Source organism: Sylvia atricapilla, unplaced genomic scaffold (genome assembly GCF_009819655.1).
Source record: "Sylvia atricapilla isolate bSylAtr1 unplaced genomic scaffold, bSylAtr1.pri scaffold_64_arrow_ctg1, whole genome shotgun sequence".
Taxonomy (NCBI): Eukaryota; Metazoa; Chordata; class Aves; order Passeriformes; family Sylviidae; genus Sylvia; species Sylvia atricapilla.
The window spans coordinates 92,491-106,085 of record NW_027077151.1 but is presented as its reverse complement, the minus strand read 5'-3'; the positions used below and the strand labels follow the sequence as shown (position 1 = coordinate 106,085).

The window sequence follows — 13,595 nt, the reverse complement described above, 5'->3', positions numbered from 1 at the left end:
ACCACTTATCCTTTTTGCAGAAGTCAGGAGAGATTCCTCCTCTTGCTAAGAACCTTTCTCTTCCTGGGATCCACAGACCTCAGCCAGCCCAGAAAAGCACCCACCAGAAAAACACCAGAACAGCATCACAATGCTCTGTAGTGCTGTAGCCTGGGAGAGAGGCAGGAGTGTCACTGTCCCAGCAGATTGTGGTGGGACTCTTCACTAGGGACACTCAGTGACACAAGGCTTCAACAACTCCTGAGGAAAAAAACCTAAAACTGCTTGGCTTCTATTGAGCAAAGTGACTTTCTTACCTAGCAGATGAACGTTTTTTCTCCTGGGCTAATCTGAAGCAAGTGCCACAGTTATCTAAGCTAAATTGAAACCACCTGAGCTGGTTTAATTTAAACTTAAACCAGTACAGCTGTTGTCTGCAGAGGACTTGCTCTAAAGCATTTAAGTGCCTAGGAGGAAGCCACCAATCAGAGGGAAGTAAAACTTGGTGCAGAATAGTTAAAAAAAAAAAAAAAAAAAAATCTGTTCTCAGTTTTCCTTGCTGTGCATACCTTCATCTGAAGAGGAGGGCTTAAAAGCTATTTTATTAGCAATGAGTGCCTTTTTATGCACACCTTTCTCTCTGAGCCTTCTTCTTGCTCATTAGATGCCACAGTCACACAAGTCTTACCCAGACTTCTTACAGAGTTCATCCTGGAATAGCATATGCATATCTACCTGGAAAACATTCCCTGAATTGGCACTCGGGTGAACCTGCTTTCTCCTCCTTTTAAAGACTCTTTGAGTCTGGAGTAACTGGGGTGTCTAAACCGGTTTTAGTTATAACACCCTTCTTTTGAGATAGAGGGCAAAGAAGTCAAGGAACAGCAAATTTTCAGGGTGGGCAGTGGACTCTGGGTTTTTAAAAAACAGACCACATAAAGAAAAAATAAAGGTACAGTAAACAGAAAATAGCTATCAAAAATATTGGTATCCCAAGTACCACTGTTATACTTCCAAATTTTGGTCACCCAGGTTATGGTGGTTTCCATCAGCAGTACATCCTGTAAATAGCTGAACACCTTGGCAAATTTCCATGGGAACAAAATGCAATCACCTGTTCAGCACAGCCACCTGGCTGAAAAGGGCAGCTATGTTTGAAAACAACACTTTGATTCAGCTGCCTGCAGTACGCCAACATACTGGACAGTACAGATAATATTATTTATTCATAGTTTAAAAGGTACTGCCTCACCAATTTACCACATAAGTTTACAGTTCACCAATCTTAATCTTAAAGGCCGTAACTAATCATCTACCTAATAAAATTAATGAGATTACTGTCACACCAAGTCTGACACTGCTTTATCTTTAAAATCCTATGTGAAACCTCATGTATGAACTCTGAATTTTTTTTTTTTGTTGTTTTTTTTTGGTATATGATGAAAAGAAATTATATCTGAAGGCTTTTGGAAAGAATAATTTTCAGCATTGATTACAGTATTACACAGAGACTGTTCAAATGAAAGACTATGTAGCAACCAGTCTGGAAGCTGAAAATACTTTCCACACCTTTCTTCCAAAAATCAGGTATAGTGTAGAGGTATGAGAGCAGCAGCTCCCCATGCACAGCCTTCACAATATTCTCTCCCAGTATTTTTGTCCATTAACTGGAGTACCACACCTAGGCATGGGAAAGTAACTGGCTTAATCTCCCTGAACCTTCCTGCCCTCTTTGCTTGTAAAGGAAAAAGGTTAAAAATAATGATGGGGAGTGTCACACGGACACCTGTGGGGCTAAAACCTCGGATTATTTCAGGGATTGCCAAACAGCTGCCTAAAACACCCCTTCTGTCCTCCATTTCTTTTTCTCTCTCATTCTCCATGACATTTACACAGAAGAAACAATCTAGGAGAGCTCTGAATCTTAAGAAATAAGAAGCAGCACCAAATTTCCTTAAGTAGATCAATCTACAAACACAAGATTCTTCCTTCTGGTTGGGAAAGCATATGGAGAGAGCCACTTTATTGGTTAAGGGCTGGAGGAAAAATAGCCATTCACAAATAGCATACTTGGAGTATCACAATGGTGATACTGCTAAGGATTAAGATTTTCAGTGAAATCAGTACCTAAGACAGCTGATACTGTCCATACACTTTAAACCTAAGACTTTTCCTCACAAGAGGGTGCTTTGCAGCTGTATTTCATCCATCTTCCCTGCAGGGATCTCTGTAGCAACCTCCTCTCAGTGGCCACACCAACATGCCCCAGTACTCACCCTCCAGCATGTCCTGGGCTGAGGCAGAGCACAAAGCAGCAATAATCTCTGCAAACTGGACAAAAGGAGATGCTGAATCAATTATTCAGGGCCATGAAGGAATTTCATCTGTCTGAGGAAATCTGCTGCAGGAAGCAGATTTCACAGGAGAGCGTCACACTCTGATGGGTGCATTTGTCTGAACTGGAGAGCATCTGGCATACCATCAAACTACACTTGAATCACTAATGAGCTAATTACTAATGAACATTTTACGTAGCACATATGTGCTATTTGGAGGGACCTAGAATATGACAACTGAAGACAAGTCACAGGATGTTTAACTACTGCAGAACCAGCAAGTAAAGTAAAACTGTCCAGGCAGATGCTCAAACTGTAGCTAGAACCAGAGGAAAACAGAAAAACCTCAAACACAGAGACTGTTCAAATCAAAATTATAAGCATGATGGAGAACTTGGTCTGGTAATGTAAAGATAGAAAATATTAATGCATTTCAGACCACAGCAGTAAAAGGAGAGGAAGAAGGCTGAGTAACTGAGCTTTTCATCATTATAAAGCCTGTGCTTTAAATTTTGCCCATCTCAAACCAGATGCAACTCAGCTTATCCACTACCACATAATTTTGCCTATGGGTACGAACATTGGATAATTTCATTTCAATAACTGAGTCTGTATTGTGATTAAACCCCAGTCAACATCCAGGCCTCACACAGCCACTTGCTCACTCCCCCTCAGGGGGATGGGGAGAGAGTGGGAAGAATAAAAGTTAAAAAGTAAAGGATTGAGATAAAGACAGTTTAGTAGGTAAAGCAAAAGCTAAACACACAAAGAAAGCAAGCCAAGGAATTTGCTCCCTGCTTTCCATGGGCAGACAGTTTGGCGATCCCCAGGAAAGCTGGGCTCCATCAGGATGATGGATCAGATGACTCAGGAAAACAAAGCAGCAGCATCCCGCCTTCCTCCTTCTTCCCCCAGCTTTACATGCATAGTATGATGCCATATGGTGTGTGACACCCTGGGGCCAGCTGTGCTGGCTCTGTCCCCTCACAGCTCCTTGTGACCCCCAGCCCAGTTGCTGGTGGGGTGCTGACAGGAACAGAAAAGGCCCTGGTGCTGTGCAAGGGCTTCTCAGCAATAAAGAAAACTCACTGTTTCCAGCACAGACCCAAAACACAGAACCACAGGAGCTCCCAGGAAGAAATTTAACTCCATCCCAGCCAAAATCTACCCAGGCTGCAGACCCCTGAGTCTTTCACATGGAAGAACTGATGCTGATGCTCCTTTTTAAAAATGAAGAGATGACACAGCTTTTGGGCAGCTCTGGAGTCCTTAGCAATTCTGCATTGCCCTCAGATCCTGAGGAACAAGTACCTCTGGATTTCTTTTTTCATTTCTTACAAAAACCCTAACACTTTTTTGTTTTTTGGTGTCTCTCACGTTTACTTCCACAACCTGGTAAAAAACAGCCTCAAAAACAGGTGGACTGTGATCTAATACACTGCTGAATTAGGAAGAGTCTGGCTCAGAGGAAAATCAGTTTACTACACGAGGTAAGAAGAAAGCCCGATATCAGTTCAATTAACATCAATAATAATAAAAAACCCACAGTCCAATTAAAATAATTTGTAATTAGATGTAGCCATGCTAAACACATGGAAAAGAATTGAAAAACCAGTGTAGGTAATGTATTCCAGAATATTACAAAGGAGTGAAAGAATATTTCCTGACTGCTTACAGTATTTTAAATACAACACGTCCTAAAGTTTTGGACAGAAAGAATCTCTGTCTGTAGCCTGTATTTGTATTTAAGCTGTATTAAGCAGACTTGCTCAAAGTTGGCTCTTAATTTGAAGATATCACACACCCTTGCTTTTGTTGATTTGTGTTCATTTTGCCAGTGGTTACTTAACAGCTAAATAAATATCATAATAAAAAATTCCCTGCCTAATACTTAATTTTCAGCTTGTCTCATTGAGTTTCCAGTTATTATTTCTTGTTGTCTATTTCTCTGCTAAATTAGGAACACTTTTGTATCTGTTTGTTCTTCCCCTGAAACATTTATATACAAATCAAGTACTTTCTACATCTGTTCTAGTATAAAGAACAACTTGATCTGTAAGTATCTCATTATACAGCTTTTTCTCTCCCTCTTTAGTAATTATTATTACTTTCTTCAGACTCTTCAATTTTTAATATCCTTTTAAGAAGTATAAAATTGAAACCATTTCCAGGTTCTAACATGTACTTACACATAAAGTAATGTTACTGCTTCCATACATTCTTTCCCTACTGCAAAGCACATGCCACCTTTCCTGTCATTGAAGGGACTGTCACACTGATCCAAATCCCCCTCTAATATCTTTTTCTTAGAGTCACTATTTTTCTTTCTCTCTATTTTTTTTGTTTGTTTTTCTATGTTTCTAGACACATTATTTGATTTCTTCTCATATTAAAATGCATTTAATTTAAATGGACTCTGCTGTTTAGTATTCCTGATCTCTCTGAAGAACTGCTTCTACAGTCTGGCAGAGCACACCTCCAATACATTTGCAAAGGTTAGGAGCAGGAATTTAACATTGACTGCTGAATATGTTAAATAGTGAGTTAGGTGCTGACCTATGCATAGCTTCCCTTTAAGAGTATCTTCCTCCACTAATAACTTCTCACAAAATTGTACTTTTCAAAAAGTTTAAGTTATTTTTTATGTAATATTTCCTTCATTGAAAATAGGAAAGACATTTTGAAAATGAATGGAGTTACAGTCACACCCATTCCATCAGTCTTGGACATCATAAGCTGCACCTAGGAATCCTCCACCTGAGCTACAAGAACAAACCAAAGCCATGGAAAAGTACACAGCTGCTTTTTAACAGATGGATATTCCCATCAGAGGGAGACTCTAGCAAGTTCCCAGAACAGCCCTATCTCTGGATTTGGGAAACGTGCTCAGTCTCCAGTCTTTTGAGAACCAGCTTTATCACCTCTCAGCTATCCAATTAATCCTGTACAACATGGGGTTAAACATCGTATTAATGGTATAGTTACACAAACACTTGTCTGGCAGCAAAGCTTGATCAAGGAGTTCATCTGCTGCTTGGTTCAGCTTTTGCTTCAGCATTTCTTCACTGTACCAGTGTGACTCTCTGAGGTGCTGTGCTCTGGGTGAGACTGCTGAAGTCACCAGAGGAAAAACAAACCAGAAAAACTTCTTACATTGCAGTCTCTTCCTCTCCAGGAAGGAAAAACCTGGGTGAAGGTCAGACAGAATATAACTATAAATTTATAAAAGTTTTTTCCAAGTATTCCAAGGGCAGAAAGCGCTCGAACTGACTTTGCCACCCCTACCAAGAGCTCACACTTGTGACTGCTCATAGAGACGTGTCTCAGCAGAAGAAACCCTTCACCCACCTGTGTTTAAAGCACACAGGAGCCCTGCCAGAAGCAGCCTAGAAGACACCACGCATTCAAACTGTAACAAAGGTGCAACTTAACATTCAAGGAAATTACATTTGAGATTTAGCTTAAGGGTTTCTCAGCAAAAAGGGAGAAAACTGTAGTTCCAGGATGGTAGCATAACTGAATTATCAGGGGAACAGTCTGGACGAGAGCAGAGCTCCCCAGCTGCTCCTGCAGACACCAGTGGCTCTGCTGACACAAGGACCAAGGTGCACTGAAACCATCACATGTGGTGTGACCTGGCTTCACTGCGCCACAGCTCCCACCTGAAAAGCCTCTTTCAGAGGTCAAAGGGCCCTAACCAAAGACAAAGTAGGGAAAGTGAACTGAATTAAGAATCCTTGAATTCAGAATAAATCCCCAGGTAGTTTTCATTCTGTTTACAGGGAGACAAGGGTAAAGTTGTTGCTGGCCCTTTTCATTTCATGCAGTCTCATCAAAATTCCCTGCTTCATTCATCAAGTAAGGTCAAAGATTTCTGACCCCACTGCTCTGCAGCTTGCTGGAAATTTGTGTAATATTCAGCCCAAATTAATTCAGAGCTGATTTATCCTCACAACAACATTGCCCCTTTTTTTAAATGTCTCTTTTCCCACATTGCTCCACATATTCTAGGAAATATATTCTTGTAGTCATGATGTTGCTAGATAAACAAGTCAACCTTTTTAATTTTTCATTTGAAAAGAAAATGCCTTTCCAAATAACTTTTCCAATAGTTTCTCCTCTCCTGCTGTAATTAGAGTTCAGCTTCCTTGGGCCTGGATGACTAGCACTCCACACAGTGTTTCAGACATTATTTCTCTGTTGCCATAGAGGAGAAATAAATTTTAAATATTAATTTAGATTTATGCATTTAATTATCACTTTTATTATGTACAAAAAGAAACTTAAAACATATCAAGATCATTCCTACAGCTCATACTTCAGTATTTTGACATAAATCTGGTAAAATTATGACTTGATAATGTTTTCCTTCCTGCTATGTTCTGGGGCAACATGATCTGAATTGAAGACAAATGAAAACATTTCTCTCTATACATTGTTACATCAGGATTAAATAATTCATACTATGTACTTTAAATAATATAATCACCATTGAAACAATATGCTTTTTAGTCTCAATAATACATTAAACATTTTATTCAATGTTATGCATAGGCTATAAAGATTGTATCTATTTTCCAAAAACTGAAATCTGTGTTAAAAACCACAGAAGCTGTGGAATGGACCCTTTAGCAGTCCTTAAAGTGGACTTAATTTTATCTCTAAACTTAATTATTACATTTCAAAATTTTTACTAGGCTCTCCAATTTCTGATGCTTTTTTCCTTCATTAAAGTGATAAAAAAATGTGTCAACTGTTTGTAATTTTGTTAAGTCGCCCCAGTATGGTACCAACTGTTATGCAAAGCTTAGTGGCCAGAGTGTATTTATTTATCTGTTTTGCTTCTTGACTGTTATGAATGTAACCTGAACCTGTCATCTAAACAAAAATCTTATAAACTGTTTGCAATGGAACAGGGCTTTGCTATGAGGAGTGATGGTGGTGCTGTGGGTCTTTTCTTACATTGTGTTGTGGGGGTTTTTTTACAGTAAGACCTCCTATGGCACAGTAAGGCTTTCTATGGCACATGGATGTGTACCTTCAGCTCAGGTAATAACTTGTGAAAAAGCAGGTCTCAGCTGAAGAAAGAAGGAAAGTGCTGTTCTGGTTTATATCACTATGAACTTAGAATGACTACTGAAGAAGTCCATGGATGTAAAAAAAACACCTAGTGGTTTAAACAAATGTTAACTCCACACCTGGGTGACTGAATGGTCACCTTTTGAGGTTTAAGATGCTGAATCCCAGGGCTGCCATTTTAAAACTGTCAGAGCAACTTCTGTCCACAACCTCAATGTTTTACAAGTATTAGTTGTCAAAATGCATGTGTGTGAAAATTACTGCCCCATCACCACGTACAAGTTTTTCTCCCTCAGACAGAGGAAATGGAGGCAGCTTATACACAAGCAAGGAATGACAAGAGTCTTGGAGGTGTTGTCTACCACAGCACCTCCTCCTCATAATGAAATCCATCATGTGACACAAACAAAACTATAGCAGAGGCTACTTTCTTAACTTCAAAATCTCAGCAATTGTCTGAAGGACTGTTGGGCCTCTTGAATTGATTGTGGGAACAGATATCTTTTGTCACCTAAATCAGGAAAAGAGAAATAAAATGGTATGTTCTTACGAGCTGTTCTGTGAGGATTTATTTGCATTCAGTTTTCTTACCTGCAGCTCTGAGTGCATTCACTCATATAATATAGTTGAGTAAGACTTGGCTGTTAAAAAAAATTCGTGAAAATTAATATCACAACTTGAAAAAACATTTTTGTTGTTGCTTCTCCCATCTCTTTGAACCAGTTCTAGCCTGCTGGAAAGGCAACAAGAATGTTCTTTCATGGTGATCTATCTAAACAAGGCACTAAAATTCAGCTCTGTGAGCATTCTGAATAAGAAAAAACTCCAGATTTTGTTTGTTTGTTGGGTTTTTGTCTGGGTTTTTTGTTTGGTTGGTTGGTTTTCTTAACCACATCATAAAAACGAACCATGTAGAATAGCAGGGACTTGTTTCTTCATTCCTAATGTTATTTACTAACTTTGTCTCATTTCAATATGCACATTCTTTGCATGAAACAGAGGTGCAGACAACAGGAGCTCTATATTCACAGGCTTCCTTTTCTATGTATTAGATGGCTCTGTTTAGAGTACCTGAACTACAAAAGTCATTTATACCACTGTCTTGAACTTTTAGGGCCCAATTTAGGTGGCCTTCCAAACATCAAACTCTCTTACAAGTCCATGCAAAATTTGGTATTAGAATTGGGATAAAATGCTGGACTTATGCCTAGCTTATTGTGCTACAAAGAGCAGCACTTCAGCTAAGAGAGCAGAGAAAATATTCCTACTTCAAACACAGCAGTCATCTTCTGTTTAGTGAACCAGGACTGTCACATCATCACAAGAAAATCTGAGCTACTGTTAGTAAGAAGGAAATAGCACCATTGTAACCCCAAATATCCTAGCTTTCTATCATGCTTAGAGAACGTAGCCAGCAGTGGGCAAACACAAATACTGTATTTCTTCCAAAAAAATAAGTGTATTTGTCATACAGATATGTGTACATACATGTATTTGAAAGAAAGCTTTTTAAAAATCATAAAAACATGACATCCCTCCCCTCCTTGTAAGCAGAACAAAGACTGTGCAAACTGCTCCCTGTGCCATCAGTCGTGGATGAGGAACAGGAATGCTGCTGACAGCAGCTGCTATTCTTTGGATTCACCAGACACATGCCTTGCATTCCTGCAGCAGCTGACACCACAGTTAGTCCTTGTGTAGCTAAAAGGGGCTGGGGAGGCAAGGAGTTCTTCTGGAGAACCCTTGGTTTCCATGGATAAGCCCAGTTTCTTCTATGGAAGGACTGGCAGTGGGCCCAATCATGAAGCCTTTGTACCCTAATGCCACTCATATACACTCATACGTATCTTGTGCTTTTTGGTAAAGATTTCTGAGAGGGAAAATCTTAATGAGCTTCATCCTTGTTTTGCAAAACTTCATGCCAGTTAAAAATTGGGAGAGGAGGGGAAACAAGTTTTCTAAGTTTTCTCTGAGTCCAGCTATCTTGTATGTGAATGAAATGTGTACTGAAATTTGGGAAATTTTTGCTTAGTAAGGTTTTTTGCTTTCTTTTTACATTTTCCTTCTCTGTAAATTATTTCTGTCTAAGGATAGTGCAGAAAACTTGAGAGTGTATGAAATGCTTGATTTTCGTACAAAGTTATACGTGGCATCAGAATTTCTGTAAATAAAGAGCAGGTGTAAGAAAGCTAAAAGAGTTTGACACGTGTTTTACTCTTCAAAAAATCCACTCCAGTGGTCAAAACAATTTCATAATCTCCAATATCCATAAACAATTTAGGGTTCTGCCTGGGCTCCAGTAGAAAGATTTGAAAATATGCCCATAACCAAAGTGTTTTACAGGCTTTAAATAAGGATATAAACATATATACATATTTAGACAAATCACACTCTAGTGACTGCTAACCTCACTTCAGATTGCATCATGATGAACAGACAATTTGTGCTTAGAGATCAACATCTTTTCCATTCACTACAGTTTGAACAGAAAGGGGTGATGCAGAGCTCCCAAGACTGATGTTTCCTCTGGAGGCTACACAATTTCTGCCCTTTTCAGAAGCCAAAAGGGAAGGCAGTGAAATCTGTTGGTTTTCCTCCATCACAGAGCTCAGGATTCATTGGGAGTTTAATGATGTGTGTGCATTATGGAACAGCTTTGTCACTGATATATTTTAAATAAAAGTCACATTCTACTTCCCTGACTTTAATTCATAACTTGATTATCTAAATCCAGATTTCACAGAGGCTTTCATATGATATTCCATAGAAATATTTCACTCCTTTTCCTCTTATGCCTGTATTTCTCATGCTTATTCAAGACTGACGTTTGCTATGAGAACAATCAGAAGGTACCTTTCTGGCCAAGAAAACAAAGAAACCATTTCAGTAGAGTCCTTATCCTTCCTTGCAAACCCAGACCCTGATATCTATAACCTTGTGAATAATCACATGCAGCTATTAAATAATTTGATCCTCTGTTTTTATGTTTCATGTTTTAAAGGCTGGAGGATAAACCAGGACAAAACCAATATGCATTTCCCTTCCTTCTTGTTTATACCTTCCTACCAACCATGAAATGGGAGAAAAGCAAGTCTGAAATATAACATGCCTGTTTTACTACTTCTCATCTGAAGTCTTACTGGATATTTATATCGCAGGCTCTTCTCAAGAGAACATGCTTATCTCAACACCACTCAAATACAGAAATACCCATTAAAAACTGGAATTTGCACACTTTTCCCTGTCCCTTCAATGTTAAGCAAGTGTCACTGTAGAGCTAGTATGATCAAAGAGTAGAGCTGCAGGTGACGTGTGACCAGTGTCCCTCAGACTGGACCTGCAGTGGCTGATTTTACCTTAAAGGGACTACCTCCTGCTGGTGTGTCCTTCTACCTGGGCATCTCAAAGTGTTACACCGGGGTGAACTCAGTCAGCGCTCTCTTCCTCCTGATTTTAAACATGCAGTTCATTGGAAAAAGGTTTACAAAGCTGTGTGAGTGAGATGGAAAGGCTTTTCAGAACCACTGTGCACAGGTGTACAGGAGGCAGAGCACAGTCACCTGCTGGGGAGCCTGTGGCATTCCGTGGTGGCCCTGTGTTCCCCTGCTGCACCAGGGCCTCAGCCTGTGCACAGGTTCACAGAGGACAGGGCAGAGATGGTGTGAGTGTGTCCTGAGGACAGAGCAGAGATGGTGTGAGTGTGTCCTGAGGAGAGGGCAGAGATGGTGTGAGCGTGTCCTGAGGACAGAGCAGAGATGGTGTGAGAGTGTCCTGATGACAGGGCAGAGATGGTGTGAGTGTGTCCTGAGGACAGAGCAGAGATGGTGTGAGTGTGTCCTGAGGAGAGAGCAGAGATGGTGTGAGTGTGTCCTGAGGAGAGAGATGGTGTGAGAGTGTCCTGAGGAAAGGGAAGAGATGGTGTGAGTGTGTCCTGAGGACAGGGGAGATGGTGTGAGTGTGTCATGAGGACAGGGGAGAGATGGTGTGAGTGTGTCCTGAGGAGAGAGATGGTGTGACTGTGTCCTGAGGACAGGGAAGAGATGGTGTGAGTGCGTTCTGAGGACAGGCCAGAGATGATGTGAGTGTGTCCTGAGGAGAGAGCAGAGATGGTGTGAGTGTGTCCTGAGGACAGGCCAGAGATGGTGTGAGTTCCCGCGGTGGGAGCGCTCGAGTGAAGGCCGGCGGGAAACCGACGGCCGCGCCCCCCAGCTCTTGGATACGTGCGTCGTCCCGAGAAAGAGGCCTGGGCGGTGGAGCGGTGAGCCCACCTCCGCGGTCCGGCGCGCCCCGCGCGCGCGCCGCTGCCTATATCCGTGCGGAGCCCGGGCCGAGCCCGGGCGCCTGGGCCGCCTCCGGAGGGCGGCACCGCATGTGGCGGCGTCTCCCCTCGCGGGGAGGGGAGGTGGTCGGGGGCGCGGGCCCCCCCGCTCCGTCGCGGTCGCCGGCCTTCTCGGAGTGTTCGGCCTTTTTTTTCCTCCGTTTGTGCGTGTGCTCGTACGGTCGAGGCGAGGTGCGCCCCGTTCTGCACCCCCCTTCGGGGGGGGGGTAGGCGGCGGCGTCGTCCTCGCCGTAAACCTAAAAGGGGGTCGCTCCACGCGAGGGGTCCTGGCCCCTCCGCGCACGCGGGGTTGGTGCCGAAAGCCAGACAACTCTTAGCGGTGGATCACTCGGCTCGTGCGTCGATGAAGAACGCAGCTAGCTGCGAGAATTAATGTGAATTGCAGGACACATTGATCATCGACACTTTGAACGCACTTGCGGCCCTGGGTTCCTCCCGGGGCTACGACTGTCTGAGCGTCGCTTGACGATCAATCGCCGTCTGGGGTGGCGTCACCCCGGCGGCACGGCTGGGGTTGCCTCGCAGGTCCGTCGCGCAAGGGCCTTCGTCCCCCTAAAAGCAGACTCGGGGAGCGCTCCGTAGCTCCCCGCTCCCGGAGCGAGCCACTAGTGCGGAGCTCGTCCTCGCCGGTGCCGCGCCGCGGGGCGGCGGCAGTGGCCAGGGACGAGAGCGAGAAGACGGCGCGGTGAGCACCGCCGAGCAGCGCGAGACGCAGCGAGAAAGGAGGGCTCGGGCGGGCAGGCGAGGCGCGGGCCTCGCCCCCGGGCTCCCCCTTCCCCATGCGGGGGGCTGTCTGCGGGTGAGTACCGCGGCGGTATCGTGCCGTTGCGCTGCCGCGCGCGCGGTGGGGGCGGGAGCGCCGGGGGCGGGGAGCCACCCGCTCCTCGTTCGCCCGCCCTCCGGCCCTCCGCTGCGTCATCGTCGTCGTCTCGGTGGCGCGGTCAGGCGCGCCGTCACTTTCTCCTCTCTGTCCCCGGCGAGGCCGTCGCGTGCCTTGCCCGGCCGGTTCCCGCGCGGGGCCGTCTCTGCCGCTCTCCTTTTCGGCCTTCGTCTCGGGGATGGGGGTGTCTCGGTTCTCCGCGCGTCTCGCGCTCTCTGGCGCACGCTTGTTTCTCGCTCGCGCTCTTTCTCCCCTCTCCCTCCCGGTGCGCGCGCGTGCGCGCGGCTTGGGGCGGTGAGGGGGGGGAGCGAAGGAAGGGCAAAAAGTCAGGCGAGAGAGGCCCGGGACCGCGGAGAAAGAGCCGGCCCGTCCGTCCGTCCGTCCCCTGCGGCGGCGGCGGCGGGCGCAGCTTTGAGCTTGCGACCTCAGATCAGATGTGGCGACCCGCTGAATTTAAGCATATTAGTCAGCGGAGGAAAAGAAACTAACGAGGATTCCCTCAGTAACAGCGAGCGAAGATGGAAGAGCCCAGCGCCGAATCCCCGCCCCGCGGTGGGGCGCGGGACATGTGGCGTACAGAAGCCCCCCTCCCCGGCGGCACTCTCGGGGGACCCAAGTCCTTGTGATCGAGGCCGCAGCCCGCGGATGGTGTGAGGCCGGTAGCGGCCCCCCGGCGTGCCAGGCCCGGGGCTTCTTGGAGTCGGGTTGCTTGGGAATGCAGCCCAAAGCGGGTGGTAAACTCCATCTAAGGCTAAATACCGGCACGAGACCGATAGCCAACAAGTACCGTAAGGGAAAGTTGAAAAGAACTTTGAAGAGAGAGTTCAAGAGGGCGTGAAACCGTTAAGAGGTAAACGGGTGGGGCCCGCGCAGTCCGCCCGAAGGATTCAACCCGTCGAGTTGCGGTCGGCCAGCGCGGGTTTCGGCGGATCCTCACCTCCACCTCCCCTCCGTCCCCCGGGCTCCCGCCCGCAGGGGTGGG

General features: G+C 44.6%; 1 long non-coding RNA gene, 1 other non-coding gene and 1 pseudogene across 2 annotated transcripts in view; all 3 read left to right on the top strand.

Annotated features, from left to right (window-relative positions):
• The first annotated feature begins 3,669 nt into the window (after positions 1-3,669).
• LOC136374950 (uncharacterized) overlaps positions 3,670-13,595 on the top strand; it is a 95,664-nt gene continuing 85,738 nt past the window's right edge. The window contains exon 1 of the long non-coding RNA XR_010746016.1: positions 3,670-3,681. This is a non-coding gene — a long non-coding RNA (uncharacterized lncRNA). The remainder of the gene's footprint in view (positions 3,682-13,595) is intronic.
• LOC136374956 (5.8S ribosomal RNA) lies at positions 12,042-12,194 on the top strand. Its single transcript, XR_010746019.1, has one exon. It is a non-coding gene; the product is annotated as a 5.8S ribosomal RNA (ribosomal RNA).
• LOC136374959 (28S ribosomal RNA) overlaps positions 13,034-13,595 on the top strand; it is an 8,510-nt pseudogene continuing 7,948 nt past the window's right edge.